At 47.2% G+C, this 19,579-nt stretch overlaps 1 protein-coding gene across 2 annotated transcripts in view; it reads right to left on the bottom strand.

Annotated features, from left to right (window-relative positions):
• LOC109548204 (microfibril-associated glycoprotein 3) overlaps positions 1-19,579 on the bottom strand; it is a 124,641-nt gene that overhangs the window by 53,710 nt on the left and 51,352 nt on the right. For both annotated transcript variants that reach the window (XR_012330928.1, XR_002174249.3), the window contains exons 4-6: positions 9,644-9,867; positions 9,101-9,219; positions 4,434-4,598 (exon numbers count right to left, since the gene is read on the bottom strand). The gene's annotated coding sequence lies outside the window, so the exon portion shown is untranslated. The remainder of the gene's footprint in view (positions 1-4,433; positions 4,599-9,100; positions 9,220-9,643; positions 9,868-19,579) is intronic.

The raw sequence follows: 19,579 nt of genomic DNA, 5'->3' as shown, positions 1-19,579 counted from the left end.
GGGCCATCGTGGACTCCTGGCAGGGCTGAGGAAGAGTAGGCTGCTGCTCCCTGGGGGGTCTGCAGAGCTGCCGTTAAGTGAAGTCAAATACCACCCTAAGAAAAGAAGACGCACCACCAAAACAAGGACCACCACATCCGCAAGACCACCAGCACCTCGTGGAAAGTCGCTGACCCTCTGGGAGGCCAGGGACACTTCCCCCCACCCCCAGGAGGTCAGATGGGTGACACATCAGCTACCCACCTTGGACACTAGATGTCACAGGAGGAAGGAAAGACCCAGACTCAGAGAGGGAGGGAGGTGCAGGGAGGAGGGGGCATGAATGAGCAGGCCAAGCCCCTGCCCACTTCTGGTCCTGTTTTCTTGAGCCATCGGTCCAACCCACACTAGGAGGAGGGAAGAAATGGGCTTTAAATGACCAGAATGTTTGGCAACTGCTGAAGTGATCATCATCAAGTGGGTAAGATGATGGATCTGACTGGGTACAACTAGAGGCAGAAATAGAAGGAAAAAAAGCCATTTCGTGTTAATGGCCCAATATGTCAGTTACTTGTCCGTTGTATCAAGGAATTTTCCAAACAATCATATAAGGCAGTTACTGTTATTATTGCAGTTTTTGAGGAGAGGGAACCAAGGATCCGGGAGAGGAAGGAACTTAAAACCACACAGCTAACAGGTAGCTGGGCTGGGAGTTGAACTCTCACTGTTGGGCTCTAAAGCCAATTCTCTAAATAGCACTGTCCCCAGAGGGGAGCCTCAGCCGGCACTCCCAGCTGCTCTCGGAGTGAACCCAGTGAGGGGACCTCAGCACCTGCCCAGACATCTTATCGTATTTTCAGATGGCTGTTGAAATAACAACTTAGATTTTTTAAGGTTTTTACGGTTAACACGCACTATAGTCATTCCATAAGCATTTATGAGGCTGCTACCACTCACTGTGCTGAGCACCCCCTAGCTTCTCTGAGAGGAGGGCTCAGCAGGCAATTCTTTTCAACTGTCTTCTGCATATGAGGGAAGGGGAACACAGAAAGACTATGACTCGCCTAAGGTCACAGAGACCTGGGACCACCACCGCCACCAAGCATTTCCTGAGCGCTCAGTACGTGTCAGGCACTGTGCTAAGTGCTCGACATGGTCCTATGGGGCTTGAGGATTCCTCCTGTCCAGTACTCTTTTCACTGCCCCAGCTGGCTTCCCCCATTCCCACTCCTGATCCCCGCTTTCCTGCATGGAGCCAATGCTTCTCTGGCCAAAGGACTGATTTCCTGGCTTGGGGAAGGCCCTGTAACAGGGAGTCTGTGAGTCTCAGAGAAAAGCAGAGAATTTGGCTTCCTTCCCCGGTGCCAGCTCATCATACCAACTGACCTGCTGCAGGAGAAGAGAAGGCGCTGGTAGTTCAAAGCATGGGCCCTTGATTAATTTCTCATCCTCTATAAATAAGTGAATAAAGGCACATTCTGCACGCACTGCTTCGACGCCTCCTATGGGCCTTTTATTGCTCTCTACACCTTGTTACTCACTGGCCTTGGGACGTCAGACTTACTTCCAGCCAGACTGTCAAACTCCTTAGCTTGGTAGGTGTGCCCCTTATTCACCCCCTACACCCAACCTAGGCTCCTGCTCCCCTGACTTCTCTCCGGACTCACCAGTTGCCTACACTGCCCTGCTTTTCTGGCAGTCCATCATGACAGAGCAGCTAAGCATGTCGGCTTGTATGGGTTCAAATCCCAGCTCTGTCACTTCTTGGCTTTGTGACCATATGGGTAAATTATTTAACTTCTGCAGTCCTCGGTTTCTTGATATATAGAATAGGGATGATGAAAATAGTGTGTATCCTGGAATTAACATCCTAGTTGGGAATCAGACACTAAATAGGCAGACAGTCACACATACAAGAATTTCAGTCAGTGATGAGTAGCGTGATGGAGAGTGAGAGAGTGAGGCCAAGGAGGGCTTCTCTGAAGAGGTGACCTTTGAGCTAAGACATTAAGGATGAGAAAGAGCTGAGGCAGTTGGTTCCAGGCGGAGAAGGAACAGGGAGTGTGACTCTGGGCAGTTCTCTGAGGGCTGGGGAGGGGTTGGCTGGAGGGGTCCCTGGTGCTAGGGGATGGGTGGGAAGGTGGGCCAGGCCTCTCACAAGGCACATATTAAGGGGAGATGGGGTCTGAAAGGCTGGGTTAAGTGGCTAAAGCCCAGGGGTGAGAGAAGAGAAAAGAGACATTGGTGGGGGACTCTGATGCCATCACGAGGCCCACACTCAAGTCTCTAGAGGCTGGCTCTTTGAGCGCCTTCCAGCCTCCTGGGCCAGTGAGGAGTGGAGAGGAGGTGGCAGGTCCTGCTTTCGTCACCACAGGTCCCCCATCTTCTCTTCCCCTTTCCTAAAGTGAAACACTGTCCAGAGAGGGTCTGGTGTCAGCCATGTACACAGCGGTATGTGGGCTCTCCAAACAAGGCAACACAAAAGGCACTGACTTGTCGCTCTGGCCAGTAGTGGGGGTGTAAATACTCCCACCATGGCTGATTTTTTTTGTGCTTCCAGCATAATGTGTGACTGTGGAGTTGGGAGGTGAGGCACAAGATCGGCTCCCATGTGCAGGTGGGCACTGGCTCCAGCTCACCCCTGCATTCACACCCAAGGAACAATGAGCAGGGTTTAGGAAGCACTTACCATGTGTCAGGCCCAGTGGTAAGCCCTTTGTATATACTAACCCACAGCAACTCTATGAGGCAGGAGCTGTTAATATTCCCATTACACAGATGAGAAATGCAGTCACAGATGAGCTTGGTAACCTGCCCAAAGTCACACAGGCAACGATGGAGCTGAGATTAAACTGCAGTATAACTTACAGGAAAGTGAGCGAATCCTAAGCACACTGCTCAGTGGAGTTTTAGGTATGTATACCATATGTGAGCAGATCATGATAGGGAACATTTCCAGTCCCAGCTGGCTCTTTTTATCACTCTTGTCTTTGATACTCTCCCTCCAGGATAACCACCATTTTTGACTTTTATCACCATAGATTTGCTTTGTCTGTGCTTGAATTTTTTTTTCTTTTTTTTTTTTCTGGCTGCGTCATGCAGCATGTGGGATCTTAGTACCCCAACCAGGGATCGAACCCGTGCCCCCTGCAGTGGAAGAGCAGAATCCTAACCACTGGACCGCCAGGGAAGTCCCCAGTCTGTGCTTGAATTTTATGCAACTGGAATCATTCATTACATAATCTTTTTGTGTCTTGGCTTCTTTCTCTCCAATGTCATTGCTTCATCCATGTCGTTGCGTGTTTCAGAAGTTTGTTCTTTTGAACTGTCGTATGCTTTTCTGCAGTGTGTGAGTATGTACGATGTATCTGTCCATTCTCCTGTGGATGGTCTCTAGGCTTGTTTCTGCAGAGTGTGCTCATAATCACTATGACATACTGCCACTCAAGTATGGATGCACTCCCTGACTCTTCCTGTCTCTGGGGGATTTGCAGGATTAGCATGTGGGTTGAGTGGTATCACAGGATGTATTACTTTCTGATTGTAGCCTATAACAAATCACCACAAACTTAGTGTCTTAATGCAACACAGAGTTATTACTTTACAGTTCTGGACGTCAGGAGTCTAAAATAGGCTGGCAGCTATGGTTCTTCTGGAGGCTGTAGGGGGACAATCCCTTGCTTTGCCTTTTCCAACCTCTGGAGGCTGCCTGGGTCCATCTCTGCTTCTGTCATCACATCTCCTCTTACTCTGACCCTCCTGCCTCCCTCTCGTAAGGACACTTGTGATTACACTGGACCTATCCAGATAACCCAGGATAATCTCCCCATCTCAAGATCCTAACTTAATCACATCTGCAAAGTCTTGCCATGTCAGGTAGCATATTCACAGGTTCTGGGGTTAGGACATGGACGTATTTGGGGGGCCATTATTGTGCCTCACACACTGGACTCTCCTGATGTAACGGTAAGACCCTGGTGTGGGAATCAGGAACCCAGGGTCCTGGTCTGGCCCCTGGGTTGACTTACTGTGGATAGTAAGTCTGACTTACTGGACTTTTGGCAGATACATTGAATAAAACGAAGGGCTAGGATGTGATCCATTTCACAGGCGCCTCCCAGCCTCCACGTTCTAGGACTCAATACATAAGCTTTAGGCTTGGGGCTCTATCTAGCCACCCCTTTCATCTGTGTGTGCCGATTTCTTCCCACCCCCAGGGCAAAGGGAGCACACCTTCTGAGAAGACCTGGGAGGCCTGCAGCGGATTCCCCACTGTCCCTCCCTTCCCCTTCCTTTCTATCATGTGACCCCTGGGCCTTTTATCCAGAATGACTCTGAAAGCCTGCTATTGATTTTCCTGTCACTTCAGGTCATACACTCCCACCCGTCATCTTCCTTTAAGCGAAAGTTTGAAAACACAATTTGGAAAAAAAGAAAAAAAAAAGATCACCCACGTGATTTCAGGGGCTGGGCTGATGGAGCAGCCCTTCCAGGAGGCTGGGTGTGAAGTGCTTGGAGGAAGTAATAGAGACGCCCTTCAAGACTCCGTTCTGACATGAGCTGAGCTGTTCCTTCATTTGCAGTTGACGGCTGTTCTAGTCGTGGGCTCCCAGCAGTTACTGAAAAGAGAAAGTGGGAGAGCAAATCATTTTCATGATTGCCATACAGGAAGCCTACTTTGCTGAAAGTGAACCAGCCGCCTGTTGGGTCTTCATATTCTCTACTAGCCGAGTATTTGATCTTTCCTAGCTGGCACCTTGTGGCTGATCATCTCCTCCATCTCTTCTCTCATTGATACAGTCATTAGTGAGCATCTACTTTTTCTGCTTTGCATGGTAACTAGGGCATATGCTTTAAAGTCAGATGGTCATTCCTTCAATAAATGTTTACTGGGCGCCTACTTTATGCTGGGCACTTAACCAGGCACTGGGGACAAAATGACAAGCAAAACGGATATGGGGCCTGTCCCCAAGGAGCTTATACTGATGGAGGAGACAGAAGGGAACGGCATAATCCCACAATATATTGAATTACAAAATGTGGCAAATGCCATGAACCAAAAGTCAGGGAAGCTATGAGAGCAAATTCCAAGAGGGCATGAACTAGTTTAAGGGTTAGGAGAGGCTGCACTGGGTGGAAAATGGGGGCATAATGGAGACAAAGGAATCTGTTCAGATGAAGCCCTGAGGCAGAAGGAAGCTGGGTAAGTTTGAGGACTTTGGAGGAGTGTAGACGGTGAAGGGTGAGGGAAGGAGAGCAACACATAATGGGGAGTTTTGAATTTATTAATGCTGTAATAAAGTCTGTAAACTGGTTGACTTTCAGTGTCCTAATCCATAAAATGTGTATAGAGATACCTTCCTTGCAGAGTGGCTTCGAGGATTCACTGAGATAAAATATGCCATTTTAGGATAAAGTGCTTAGCCCAGAACTTGGTCTATTGCAATCCTGGAATAAATGGCAGCAACTGGTTTTATGACTGGGCAAGGTGCACCGCTGCTGGGAGCCGGGGACAGAAATGAATCAGCTTTGGTCCTTGCCTTCAAGCAGCTTCTAACATCGCTGAGGGGATCAGCAATATCTAGTCTGCAAGTGTGCCATAGCTTCTCCGCCGACAGGGCTCAGAGGAGGGAAGGCTGACTCCAGTGGGGAGTAAGGGAAGGCTGCTTGAGGGGGAGGCATCTAGATGCCCAGCACATAATTCTGGTCAGGCGGGAAAGCAAAGGAAAGTGAGGACCATCTTCACCTCCCTGGGAGCATCTGGGATGTGGAGAGGGAAACAGCTGCGTTTCCTTCCCTCCTGCCGAAGTGAAGGAACTCAGAGGTGCTGCTCCTCTTATTAATCCAGCTGTGAGCATTTTTTAGACCATCATGAGCCCCTGAGGAATGAGGTGCAGAGCCTCTGAACAACATCATTAAAATGCTTCCCAAGATGAAACTCAAGCCGAGCAGGTGAGAATCTAACGGCACAACCAGCACCAAGTGATGTAGCTCGGAACGCGAGGCAGGGAATGGTTCCTGTCTAGCTCTGTGCCAACAGTCTTGGACAAGTCCCCTCACCTATGGGTCTTGGTTTTCTCACCTGTAAAATGAAATGATTGCTGTAGATGATGACATTTGTTCTTCTGACACTCTATGTCTCCAAAAGGCTACATTATTGCTTTGGTAAGATTCTGGGGACGATTCCTATCAAGAACAAAGGGGAAAATGGAGGCAACTCCCCAGTGATTCTCACTGCCTCTCAACACATTTGTACTGGAAAATCCACACATTTGCAACCTAAGTGAGTTTGGGAGCCTAAAATACATCTGGCAAGCTAAATAATTTCCTCACTTCATTTTCCTAATCTAGTCCTAGCATTGATATTTCTAAGCAATATGTGACCACAAGCAAGGCACTTAACCTTTCCAAGGGTCTGTTTCCCCTTCTTAAAATGCAGACCTCCGACTGAATCATCTCCTTGGGCCCCTTCAGCTCTCATTTTCTCTGTCTTTTTCATTCATGGCTTTGATCCTTGTGCAGGTCAGTTATCTCTAGCAACAGGTGAGAGTTGGAAAAAGAAACTCAGGTGGGCTACCATCTCCCTGAACCTCAGTGTTGTGATCTGAATAAAGTTACCATGTTTAAGGGTGTCTTTTCTAGACCAGCAGGGTAGCAAAGTAGTTATAAGCATGGGCTTTCAGGCAGGCAGTCTGGAATCAAATCTGGTCTCTATCACTTACAACCTGTGTGGCCTTGAGCAAGTGCCAATCAACATGAAGCATGGATAGTTCTATTTAGGCAGAAAAGCAAGAAGTCTCAGTTTCCTTATCTATAAAATAGGAGCAAAGAGAATGCCTGCTGCTTAGAGTCATTGTGAGGAATAAATACACAGTGCTTTCCAAATTTCTATCATATAGTAAGATAACACATAGTTTCTCTGATAAATGGGCAAATGACGCTTGGTCCTGAGATTAGGGACACGTGGAGCAGTGGGGATTGAGGCCAAATGCGTCAGTTTACTGCAGCTGACTGTAACACTGTAGGTCTCAGTGTTGCCAGATCTGATTTTTTTCTTTTTCAAGAGAAACCAGAAATCTGGATTTTTATGTGAGATTGCCTAATCTTAAAATACTGGCTCACATTTATTTTTTTAAACATGCAAATAAGACATGGCTGCTGCCAGGATGTGGCCCACAGTTTTTCAGTTGGTAACCTCAGTTTGTAACCATTAAGTGCTCAATGAAGGATGGGGAAAACCCCGGTCATCTTATTTAGCACTCTCAAGCACTCTCAACCACCCAGTTTTACAGGTATGGAAACTGAGGCCAAGGCTAAGAAAAGTGAAATGACTTGCCCAATGTTGCACGGCTTTATTATGTTAAAGATGGGACTCTAACTCAGGTCTTTTGACACTTAGTTTGGTGCCCTTTTGCCAAGTCACAGGAATCCTTCTAGAAACTCACAGCCTGGATGGTGAGCTGCCCTGGAGCCACAATCCTTGCTTTTCTCCCATGTCTTTTCCTGCAGTGCTTACAGATAACTGTGTTTTGAGATGATGCACAGAACCTCTACCTATGTGCCTGCGTAACACCCACAGTCCAACAGTGGCTCAGATCGGGGCAGGGGTGGTTCCGAGTGTTCGCAGCTGTTCCCCTCACTCCATGCCTCCCGCCTCTGCCCACTTTCCCTGAGATCAGCTACAAAATGAGTTTTAGTTGGAATGTATCTTTTTAAAAGGTTACAGGACAAAATAATCCTTGATGCAATATAATTATAAAATATAATCTCATTTGTGGTTAAATCCTTGAGCTTCAGCACATTTTAAGCTAAAAATGGATAGTTTTATTTTTAATAAAAACAAGATTAGCAAATGAAAATCTACTATAATTCCTATTAGAAAGCTCTAAAGCATTGCTGCCTCTGATTGAGCTTCCAGACGCCCTCCCCACCATCCACATCCCCTGAGGCATCCTCCTCTCTGGGGAGCCTGATAGATGTACCCACATTGCCTTCTGAAACCTCCCTCTTGGGCCCCAGTTCTCAACCTTCGTTTCCTTCACTTTAAATTCTAGTGCAAACCAGCTCAGCCCTCCATCAGCATCCCTCGGCTCTGACAGGCTCTCTGCCCAGCGGGAAGTCCGCTCCGCTCCATTCTAAGAGTCTTGTTAGGGGTGACTGGGATGTGTACCATTGGCAAATCGCTTCTGGAAACGAGTGTCCCACTTTGACGGGAGATGGAGCAGGGACAATCCCGCTGGGGGACTGCCATGGTTTATCAGCCTTCGTCCCAACTCTGTGTTCTTAACTGGGGTTTTCATAATCTCCTTTCCCTCAGTTGCTTCCTCTCAAAGGTATTTGCATTTAAACAAGAGTTTGCTCCCCTGCTGATTATTTTCCCCCCACTTTGATTCCATTGCAAAAGCAGCCAGAGTTGCCCGGGCGTGCTGGTGTCTGGATGGGTTGCATGGTAACAACTGGGTGTAAACTTCGCCTCTTCCTTTTGCAGGTACGGTTGGCAGAGTAAGCACATTTAGGAGAAATTTCCAGGAAGTGAAAAGGGAACTATTTGTCACCTCTGAGTCTCCTGGGCCTGCTTCAAAAGCCTCTGGTAACATTTCTCAGAGAGAAATATTACCCTCTAGGTAATATTTTAAAATATTACCCTCTAGGTAACATTTTAAAGCCAAGAGCACATGATTCTACCCAGGGAGAATGGTGCAAAGAGCAGGAAAAAAGGGTTCCAGGGTCTCCTTGACACTGACCCATGGCATGACCTTGACCAGACAGGTGATCTCTGGTTAACTTGGGTGCTCTTACACTGTGCTGGGTGGAGGAGAAGCCTCTGAGGCTGAACTCCAGGACCCTCTTCCCTGTGGGGCTTGGCTCACCTTGCATTTAGCAGAGTTCAGCATATTAAACACACAAGCTTTGGTGTCAGACATAGCTGGGTCGAAAACCCAGATGCATTCCACACACACTTGTGACTTTAGACAAATAGCTTAACTGTTTGAAGCCTCGGCTTCACCATGGGGTAAAGTTGGGCTGTAGTAGATGGGATTGTTGTTCTTGATTCTTCACACCCTCGGTCTTCCATGTGACCTTGCAGGGCACACATGTGCACAGGAATATATTTTCTTACCTTATGGATGTTGGGCTTCGCCATATAACTTGCTTGGGCCAACGGAACGATAAGGACTTGGTGTGAGCAGAGGCCATAAATGTGCTTCCAAGGTTTGGCTTCGTTCTTGCATCTATGACCTACCATGGAAAGAACACGAACATTATAGTGTCTTGTCTAAGGAAAATGAGGACACAGGTGGAACAGACTAGAGACCATCAACAGCCTGGAGACTACCTATGGCTTGAAGCTGAGCCCCTCCCAAACTGGCCTGTAGACTCAGAAACTAGAGCATGAAATGCTCTTTAATATAAACCGTTGGGTTTTGAGGGGTAGTTTGTTATGCACAAACTACCATGGTTGTGGCCGTAGCTGACTGATACAGAGAAGTTACAACACTGAGGATTAACTGAGAATATGCATGTGTTACCTGGCTGCTGGCATCTCCGTATACCACTGCTTTGTTCAGTCTGCACTACTCCCAAGGAACTCAACTTCAAACATGTGTGTAAGTGTGTACAAACGTATAGATGATCTAAAGAGCAAGTCAATATTTTTTCTTACCATAGTTTTTCCTCCTCTTAATGCAGTGCCAAGTAGACAGCGAGCTTTCAATAAATGGTGACCACGATGAAAATGATGATAACTCTGGCGAGGGCCATCTCTGTGCACTTTAGTTGGGGTGCGCTTGGCATTGTACCCCAGGAATCTTCTTGGTAGACTCTTCTAGCTTGTTTCTTAAACACCCGAACTCATGGATATGTTTCATTTGCAGCTCTTGGTCTGACCTTAAGAGTAATAATAATCCATAACTTCTAAGGAGCATTTTAGAGCTTATGAAATGAGTTACAATTCATTCATTCAGCATTCATTTATTGAAATTTTATTTTTAAAATGCCCACTAGACGCCAGGCATTGCCTAAAGTGCTGGGAAAACAGCAGTGACCAAGACTGGGGAAGCCTGTGCCCTCATGGGACTTGTGTTCCAGGCAGGAAGGACCACACAACTGAACAATTAATTAACTTAATATTCTAAACAAATATTTAAAAGTACATATTTTACAAGCAAATAATTAAATAAGAGCTTAATTAAACAGACTGTGGTAAGTGCAACAGAGAAAACAGAACAGGATTGAGTGACAGGGAAGGATTGAGGGCACTTTTTAGATGGGTTATCAGGGCCAGTGACTGCAAAGGGACAGGAGTCCAGGTGTTTAGCTAGAGTATGGAGGTGACATATTTTATCTTGGAATCTTATAACAACCTTGCCACGTACCTATTCTTATTTCTCTCACCCCTCCTCTCCTTTTTCCAGTGAGGAACCCATGGCTCAGAGAAATCAGATACCATGCCCCACGTAGCAGAGGAAGGAACTAGGACTTAAAATCAGTTGTTTGGAGGTTACCCAGAAGGCACCGGGCAGCAGAAGACCTCAGATGAGGATGTCAGGAATCTAGGTGAATGCCTCGCCCACCCTAACCCCCAGCTCCCACGTTGGGGATATGACCTTCTTTAAGGCAGTGTCATTGATGACCCCCGACCCACCTGCCCAGTGTTACCAGCCAATACACCCAGCAGGAGGAAGGCAATCCTCACCAGTCCTTCCCTAAGAGAGACAGCTGGGAGCCTGGAGCAGCACACACTGCCTGGTCCACTGTGGCAGCCAAAGATGCCAGCTGTCACCTGGCAGCCTTTGGATGATGCAGTGATTCAGAGGAGCGCCACTGCTAACTCAATCACACCTCCCTGCCACAGGTGGCAGCCACAGACCCACAGCATGAGCACTGAGGGAGGGCCTTCACTTCCAGACGCAGAACCAGTGATGCGTGGGGGCGCCAGGCAGTCTGGTTCCCACGTGCAGCCTAGCACACATGCTCTTCTCCGTCTTTGGCTTCTGAGCTCAGGATTCCATAGATATAATGTCTCTGAGTTTACCACCACTCGAAATTCATCAGTAGTACCTGCTGTCTAAAATTTTCCTTATGGAAAAATGGAGGCACAGACCAGGCAATGACTTACTCATAGTCACTTGCAATTATGAGTTCTGGCTAGACTAGGGACCCTTCTAAGTCTTGGTCTTCAACCAAGTGTTGAGTATCTGCTATGTGCCGGGTGCTGTACTAAATGCTGATGAGCTCACGTCTTCTGAGAAAGAAAGAAACATGAACAGTTATGAGTGTTATTTACCTTAGAAGGGATGTGATAGGAATAGGTGTGGGTGACCTCTGGGGGTCCCCAAAGTAGGGAATCTACACTTCTGCAGTGGTAGAGAGGGGAGGCCGGTGGGTGGGGTCTTGAAGGGCTAATGCAAAGGTCATGCTTGAGCTTTCTCCTGCTCTTTCTAGTAAAAGATATTCAAATTTTCCATTTGCATAAACTCATTTTATTAAAAGTAAAAAAATTCACTTATTTATTTTTAGCTTCAGTTTTGTTTAAATTTGAATATGTAGTTATGAAGAAAGCGTTATCATCAAAGCTGTGTGAATTTTAGCAGATCCTCAAGCCTCTCTGTGCCTCAGTTTCTTCAAAGGGGGCTTGGGAAGACTGAATGAGTTAAAATATACACAGTGGTTAGAACGAGGCCTTACACTGTATGCTGTGATTCTTGCCTTCCTTCCCAGAGGACACCATCAGGTGGAAACTGGGTATGAATGAGCCACGGCAGCAACCCAGACGCCTGCAGTTTCCCAATCCTGCCCCTGAAAGCTGCAGGAGCCACGTCCAGCCTCAGTGAGCTGGGGTCTGTGGACGCAGCCCATGCCATGGTTAATCTGCAATGCTGCTGGGAGGATTGCTATGGGATATCATTTGGGTATAGGAACGTGAGGCTTATTATTTCTCAAAAGACAACCACATGGCCTGTGGGTTTGTTTTCCAACATTTATTTCGTTTGCTAAAACACGCAAACAAACAAAAAGTCCACACTGCAAAGCACTGAGAGGCGAGACGCATGTTTAGGCAAATCAGGAGACAGTAACAATCCATCACAGCCAGATTCAAAGCCTGCTGCGCTTGTGACTGGGCTTGGGGAGGCTCTGCACAGAAACTCCATGCTTATTTGGGTCTCAGGTCTTTGGTATTTGCCGGCATCACGTGGGAGGGGCTGGCAAAGACAGGAACAAGTTAGCTGTGATTGGAAGTTTGGATTTCAGAACGGAGCAGTAGCTGGGAACTTAGAGCTGAAATCTCACTCCCAAGGAGGCTCTAGTGCACTAAAAACCCACCAAGAAACATCTGGGGTGGGAGGATCAACAGGCAGTTGATCCCAGGTATTGGGGGTGGCTGCATACAAGGTGATATGGGAAGCAACCCGTGTTTGTCTGGCACTCAGGATACAGAGCGTCTCCAAGTTCTCACAGCCTGAGGGAGGCAGGAGGAAGCTCACTATCTGGGATATGCCAAGGCGAAATGAGCTCGAAACTCAGTTGTGGTACCCACTGGAGAACAGTGGACGCTGCAGCTGCTCTGCTTCTGTGACTTCAAGGATGTCACTGTTCCTCCTCCTTCCCCAGGATTTTGTCTGCCAGAGGAGTCCCCCACCTACAGCTACCCTTCAAAACCCTGCTTTGGACTTGCTAGATGAATCATGTCACTGCTCCAACACCTTCAACAAGTGCCCCAAACATACAGAATAGAGTCCAAACTCTAAACTCAGCACCCAAGGCGGCTTACCCTGATATGGCCCATAAGGGCCACTCCTTCCTCTATTCCATGTTTTAACCACAGCATACATGCTCACTGCAAATGAACCCCTATTTACTATCTCTGGGCCTTTGCTGATGCTATTTCCTCTGCCTGAAGGCCTTCCTTGTTCTTTCCTCATCCTAATCACGTCACTTATTAGACAAGAGGTTATTTGCTTGGTGTGTCTGTTATGTGGCAGAGACTATTCTGATGCTGTTTGAAATGGCCAGACTGCAAAAAAGGCCACAAATTCTTCCCCTCCTTGAATCCACGTCCCCTCACCTATAACCCTGCGTGCCCTCCCGTTCTGACTCTGGGTTCATCCATGTGATTAGTTTTGGCCAATGGGATATTACCAAATGGGATGCAAGCAAAGGCCTGAAAAGTGCTTGTACTCATTTTGTTTCTCTTGGAAGCCTTCTGCTTCTGTGTGAATGAGCCGGGGCTAGCCTGCTGGAAGCCGAGAGACCTTGTGAATCAGAAATGATGGCTCAACCAAGGGCCCTAGACCGGTCAGCCCCAAGCAGACCGTGTGTCTGTTCACAGATGCATAAGTGAGCCCAAACTGCCAACCACAAAATCCTGTACTAAATAAATAGTCGTTGTTTTAAGTAACACTCTTCAGGTGGTTTCTTAAACACAATAGATACCTAATGCAGCCATCAATGGGTCTTATCAGTCTAATCTCTTACCCCTTCTGTTGGTGCTAGCGACCTGCTTTTATAGTGATAAACATCCTCCTTCATTCTAAGTTAGATGCTTCTGGTGAAGTTAGTCTACCTGCTCCTCTGACTGCAGGACTGTCAATCAGTGTATCTCTGGCCACCAGGATGGGCACATGGCTCCAATGGTCTAATAAGACTCAGATCTGGGATTTCTGTTGAAATTCCTGAAACAATAATGCTCTTTTTCCAGCAGGGTGGCTAAGCCAGGAGAAAGTCAGCCTCGAGTGCTCACACAGCTCCCACAGAAAAGAGAAGGACCAAGAGACGGAGAGTGAGTCCTGCCGACACGGGTCCCTGGATCAGCCTGTGCCTACAGTTCCATCTCTCCCTGGTTTTTTTTTTTTTTTTGGTTACATAAGCCAGAAAAAAAAAAAAAAATCCTCTACTTCTGTTTAAGCCAGTATGAGTGGGATCTCTGTCATTTACAGCCCCAAATTTCTGACTGATGCATTCCTCAAATGCTACCTTCTCCAAAAAAACTTTATTTCATCTCCTGGCAAGAACGGAGGTTCCTAAAGATTTTTGCACATAGTCAAGAACAGTAACTTCAAGTCGGACAGACTTGACCTACAGTGACCACAGGGTTTGCATTAGAGACGGGCACGTGACCCATGACAGACCAGTGGGTGTCATTTCTGGAACTTTTACTAGAACTGTTAAGGAAGAGAAGTTCTTTCTCTATTGACATTGCCAGACTAGAAGAATGAAGCCAGGAGTTTGTAGCCTCCATCTTGCAACCAAGAGGAAAATCCTATCTGGGGTGACGGCAACACAGAGGGAAAGGAAAAGCCAAGGCAGGAGATGGACAGTGTCATCTTTGAGCCCCTCTATCCAGCTGAACTTGAAGACCAACTTACCCCTAGACCTTTTACTTACTTGAGCCAATATCTTCTCTTTCTTATTTAAGCTGGTCATAGTTGGGTTTCTGTCACCGAAAGAGTCCTAAAGGACCTCTCTCAGCCTCAGGTTTGTCCTCTGCTAAATAAGGTTTAATGGTACCTCTCCCACACATGTAAGATGTCTAGCACAGCGCTGGCCCAGAGTGGGAGCTCCGCACTGGTAATGGTCCTCCTTCCTCTGAGCTCTGGGAGTGAGGGTAGTATCCCCCTCTCTCTGCAAGCAGCAGCTTCTCCTCTGTTGGCCAGCTGATTGGAAATTGCCCAGAAGGCCAACAGCCTTCTTTCCTTGTTGCAAATGGTATCATTTCATCTGGGTGGATGCAGGAGCTCAGTGGAGTGTATATTTGTCCCTGATCTCTGTTTTTGATTGCCACCCGGCATGTGCCCAGCAGGCAGCCTGCTGTCTTCTATGTACCACAGCCAGATGATAAATCTTTGATTTTTGCTCTTCTCTGCTTCTTGGGAATAATGGGTCCATAATGAATTGCATCCACAAGAATAGCTGTAATTGTAACAGTGCCACAGAGATGGAGCCGGCAGATCAGCCTGTCCCACGAAATGTGCCTACCTTGTTCCAATCACTTTCTTTGAAATGGCTACCAACTTTGTTTTTCCATCTCAAACTTTTAATAAGCAGTGGGTTTTCTGTGGAAAGAGGAGAATGAAAGCTATATATCTGGGAGGTTTAATTCTTGGTTTGTTTGTTTTATTCCCTTGTCAGTACAATTTCCCTTAGAATTTGGTCTCGGGGGTAGGGGGGAAACCTTTGGCTCCCAAATATCTTAGCCACGCTGGCATTGTGTCAAAGAACTGACACCTCCCTGATATCTAGAGATGCGGAATCACTTGTACACTATCCGAGGTGTTGATAACTGGTATTCTTATGGAAATCTCAGAGGAGATCTCAAAGATTGCAATGTGCACAGATCTCAATCTCAAAGAGATGAGTGGTTGCGGGGTGGGGTGCAGGGCTGCAAAGATTGGTAAAGAGGGGACGCCCCTGTCTATCCTGGGCTGTTTCCTGACAGCATGTCTTCTTGGAAGTTCACAGCCATCTTGACTCTCTGAGATGCTGGGGTCCAAATGGAACCAAATGATGAGCAGTAAAGAGTCAGGATGGTAAATATGACTTTCTAACGTTCAACTGGAATTGTAGGTAAACATAAGAAGAATCAGTATTAATTATATTTAGCAGCTATTAGTGCTGTATACTTGCTAGATGCCAGGCCAAGTACTCAGTATCAATTTTATCACTTAATCCTTACAACAACCCAGTAAGTTAGGTACTATTATTGCCCTGATATTTTAGTCAAGAAAACTGGAACTTGAAAAGAAAAATGACTTGACCCAGGGCAGAGGCTGAGTTTTGACCTCATAACCCACCTTTTAGCTACTATGTTAGGCCTAGTGAACGTGCTCAAGACTGCATTCTAGGGGACTTCCCTGACGGTCCAGCGGTTAAGGCGCGGCACTTCCACTGTAGGGGGCAAGGGTTCGATCCCTGGTCGGGGGGGAGAAAAAAAGACTGCATTCTAGAAGACCCAGGAAGGTCAGCCTCCAGCTCACCGGGTGACTTAGGGCAAGCAAAATTTCTCATCTGGGTTTTGAATTCTCCAGGTAAATTAGTGGATCGGCTCTAAATCCTCCAATGGGCCAGGTAGCCTTGGTTCAGGGGTCGGCCCCCTATCATTGGATGTAAGCTTGAGTCATAGCCAGGGAAGTCCACAGCAACAAAGTCACAGAGGGGATTCAATCACAGGACGGCGAGATGGGTCGCCATGACCTTTACGGTTCTCTCTCCTATGAGAGTCTGATGCCAATATGTTTTTTCATCTATTTTTAAATCTAAGAGGCCAGCATTTGTGTTCCCTGAAGCTTGGCCATGCCGATTGCAAGGCAGTTCTATTTGCCTGCTGTATTTTGCTCTGGTGGCTCAGCAGGAGGCGGGGAGGAGGCGCCCATCCACTCAGCCCTCCTCCTGAAGCCTTTGCTTGGCCGAGCATGGGAGACTGGGTGGGAGGGCACCAAGATAATTGCTCAGAATACGTTTGCTGCTGGTGCTCCCGTTGTCTCTGCAGGCACCACATTTCCCCATCCCTAGCAGGGTTCTCACTGGGTTGAACGCTGAATGCCCATTAGGGAAGCTTGTCACTTTCTCATTTGCGGGAAATGTCCGACACAGAAGGGCAGGTACCACTTAAAATGTCAAGGCAGCAGTGCAACTGGCAGGTAAATTTCTACGTAAAAATCCTCTTTCTGCTTTAGAGCAAGGAGATTATGTAAGATTCTTTGACAGCCGTCAGACAGGAGGACTGCCTTCAGCCAGAGAGGAAGAGGTAAACAATCTCAGGAATCCAGCCAGTTCTTTCACCAGTTGAAGATTCCAGTGCGGGCTGCCTCCACACTCACACTTCCAGTCTTCGTACAAGGCACCCTGTTCCCCTCCCAAAGCCCCTTTCCATGTCCACCGTTGATCAACACCTCCACTATCACTACCTCTCTTCCACCTCCACTGCCACGTCCTTTTGGAATAATGTCCTAACTTATCTTCCTCCCTCTAACTTCTCTGTATGACAATCCATTCTGTAGGGAGCTGCCATTTGAAGACTACTGAAGGGGAATTCTGAGCAGCAGCTTCCCAGCATATGAAATTTCCAAGGCTTCTTGAGTGTTTACAGAAAACAAGCAACACCTCTACTGCCCAATCTCCAAGCCTAACACTTTTTGTGTGCTTACTACGTGATGCCAGGAACTATGCTAGGCACTTCGTGCATTAATTCGTCTTTCACAACAGCCCTGTGAGGTGGGTATTAACAGCCTCATGTAAACTGAGGCTGGGAATTAAACAACCTGCCTAAGATCTCCCAGTTTTTAAGTGCCTAACCCAGATCGAAACTGAAGTGGTCTGCATTTCCCCCCTCTTTTATTACTACTTTTAATAGACTTTACTTTTTTGAGTAGTTTTAGGCTTATAGAAAAATGGGAGTGCCAAGTATAGAGAGTTCCCATATGCCCCATTATCTTTGTCCCTCCCCCAACAGTTTCGCCTATTATTAGCATCTTGCTTTGGTGTGGTACATTTGATGAGCCAATATTGATACATGGTTACTAACTATAGTCCATAGTTTACCTCAGGGTTCACTCTTGGTGTTGTACATTCTATGGGTTTTGACAAACATATAATGACATGTATCCACTATTACAGTATCAAAAGGATAGTTTCACTGCCCTAAGAATCCCCTGCACTCCACCCATTTATTCTCCCCCACCCAACTCTTGGCAATTACTGATATTTTTACTGTCTCCAACTGCAGACCGAGCTGCCCAGAGGCCCTCAGTAGTTTCTAGCTTCTTTCACTCCCTGGAACAATCATGCAGGGCAGGATTCAACAAAGCCAGACCCCACCATCGCCAGCATTGGTGGCAAGGGCTTCTTCCCCTGATTAGGCCTGGTTCTCATTGGGCTTGTGGGTAAAAACTCAGGATCTGTTTGCCTGTCTTCACAGACTCGGCAGGTGGCTGGGGGTGGAGAGATGGGACTGAGAGTTTCATCAGCAGAGTCAGAGAATTCAGCACATGGGGCAGGTGATGGAATGTGGCAGCAAAGGGCTGTTGGCTCATGGGCTTGCTCATGCTGTGATGGGGTAGCTAATGCTTATTGTACCTGCCTGTGGCAAACATACCTGTAGCCTGTCCTTCAGAAAAGTGCCCCCCCCAACCAATTATGTAGTGCAGCTTTTCTGAATCTTTAGTATGCATGTGGATTTCCTGGGCATCTTGTTAAAATGCAGATTCTAATTCAGTAGGTCTCAGGCGAGGCCTGATAGTCTGCATTTCTAGCAAGTTCCCAGGTGATGCTGAGAGTAGCAAGGATGTAGGAAACAGAAAATGAATTCATATTGGGCTCATTGCCTGTTTTGTCATTGGGCTTGCTGCCTAATTTCCTTAAAACTCTGATTATTTCTTATGCTTCAGAGAAACACTTGTACCTGGCTGAGTTCGATCCTAAGTTCCACCATTAAATAGGGACATTTACAACCTCAGTGTGCTCAGATGAAGGCACCTGGGATGGATAATGAGGCCAATTATTCAATAACCAATTTAGTCTTTCAGTAAATATCTGTCAAGCTCCTAGAATGTGCTAGACACTGTCCTCTTGGGACTTTGGGCTAGCAGCCAAAGGCACCAAAACTAAGCAAACAATCAAAGTAATTTCAAGTTGTGATAAATTCATGGAAGGACACTAACAAAGGCCTAAGCTGGAGACTAATGAGGGGGAAGGGAGTATTTTAGAATAAGTGGTTGTACGGGTTTCCTGTTGCTGATATAACAAATCAACGCAAACAGTGGCTGAAAACAACACAAATGTATTCTCTTACGGTTATGGATGTGAAGTTCTAAATCAGTCGCACAGAGCTAAGGTCAAGGTGTCTGGGGGCTGCTTCTGGAGGTGCTAGGGGAGAATGTTTCCTTGCCTTACCAGCTTCTAGAGGTTACCCACCTTCCTTGGCTCAGGACCCTTTCCTGGAACCAGGCCAACCTCTGTGTGGGCCCACCAAAATAATCCAGGATAATCTCCCCATCTCAAGATCCTTAATCAGGGAATCCCCTGGTGGTCCACTGGTTAGGACCCTGCGCTTTCACTGCCGAGGGCCCGGGTTCAATCCCTGGTCGGGGAACTAAGACCCTGCAAGCCACTCAGCGTGGCCAAAAAAATTCCTTAATCACACCTGCAAAGTCCCTTTTGCCGTGTCAGGTAACGTGTTGACGGGTTCCAGGGATTGGGATGTGGACATCTTGTGTGGGGTGGGGGGAGTAGGCATTATTCTGCCTACCACGGGGTCAAGAAAGCCTCCCTGGGGAAATAACATTCAAGCTAAAGACTGAGCACAAGTCAGAAATGAGAAGAGTAGAAGGAACAGCTTTCTGGATGGAGCCAACAGCGAGGGCAAAGACCCCGAGGAGAGAGCTTTTTAAGTCCAAGCACTGGAGAGAGCCCTGGGGTATGGGAGCACAGAGAGTAGACAGGATGAGGGCGTAGCAGATGGCAGGGGTTGGGCCCGTGGGCCCCGCGGGCTATTATGAGGACTTTGGATTTTACTCCAAGTGTGGTCAGGAGCCACTGGCAAGTCGAAGCCTGCTGCTAATGTGATCTTATTCGTGTCCAAAGGGGCGATGGTTTCTCAGCTGCA

This window comes from Tursiops truncatus, chromosome 3, assembly GCF_011762595.2.
Source record: "Tursiops truncatus isolate mTurTru1 chromosome 3, mTurTru1.mat.Y, whole genome shotgun sequence".
NCBI lineage: Eukaryota > Metazoa > Chordata > Mammalia > Artiodactyla > Delphinidae > Tursiops > Tursiops truncatus.
The sequence above is the reverse complement of the archived record's forward strand: the minus strand, read 5'-3'. Positions and strand labels throughout refer to the sequence as shown.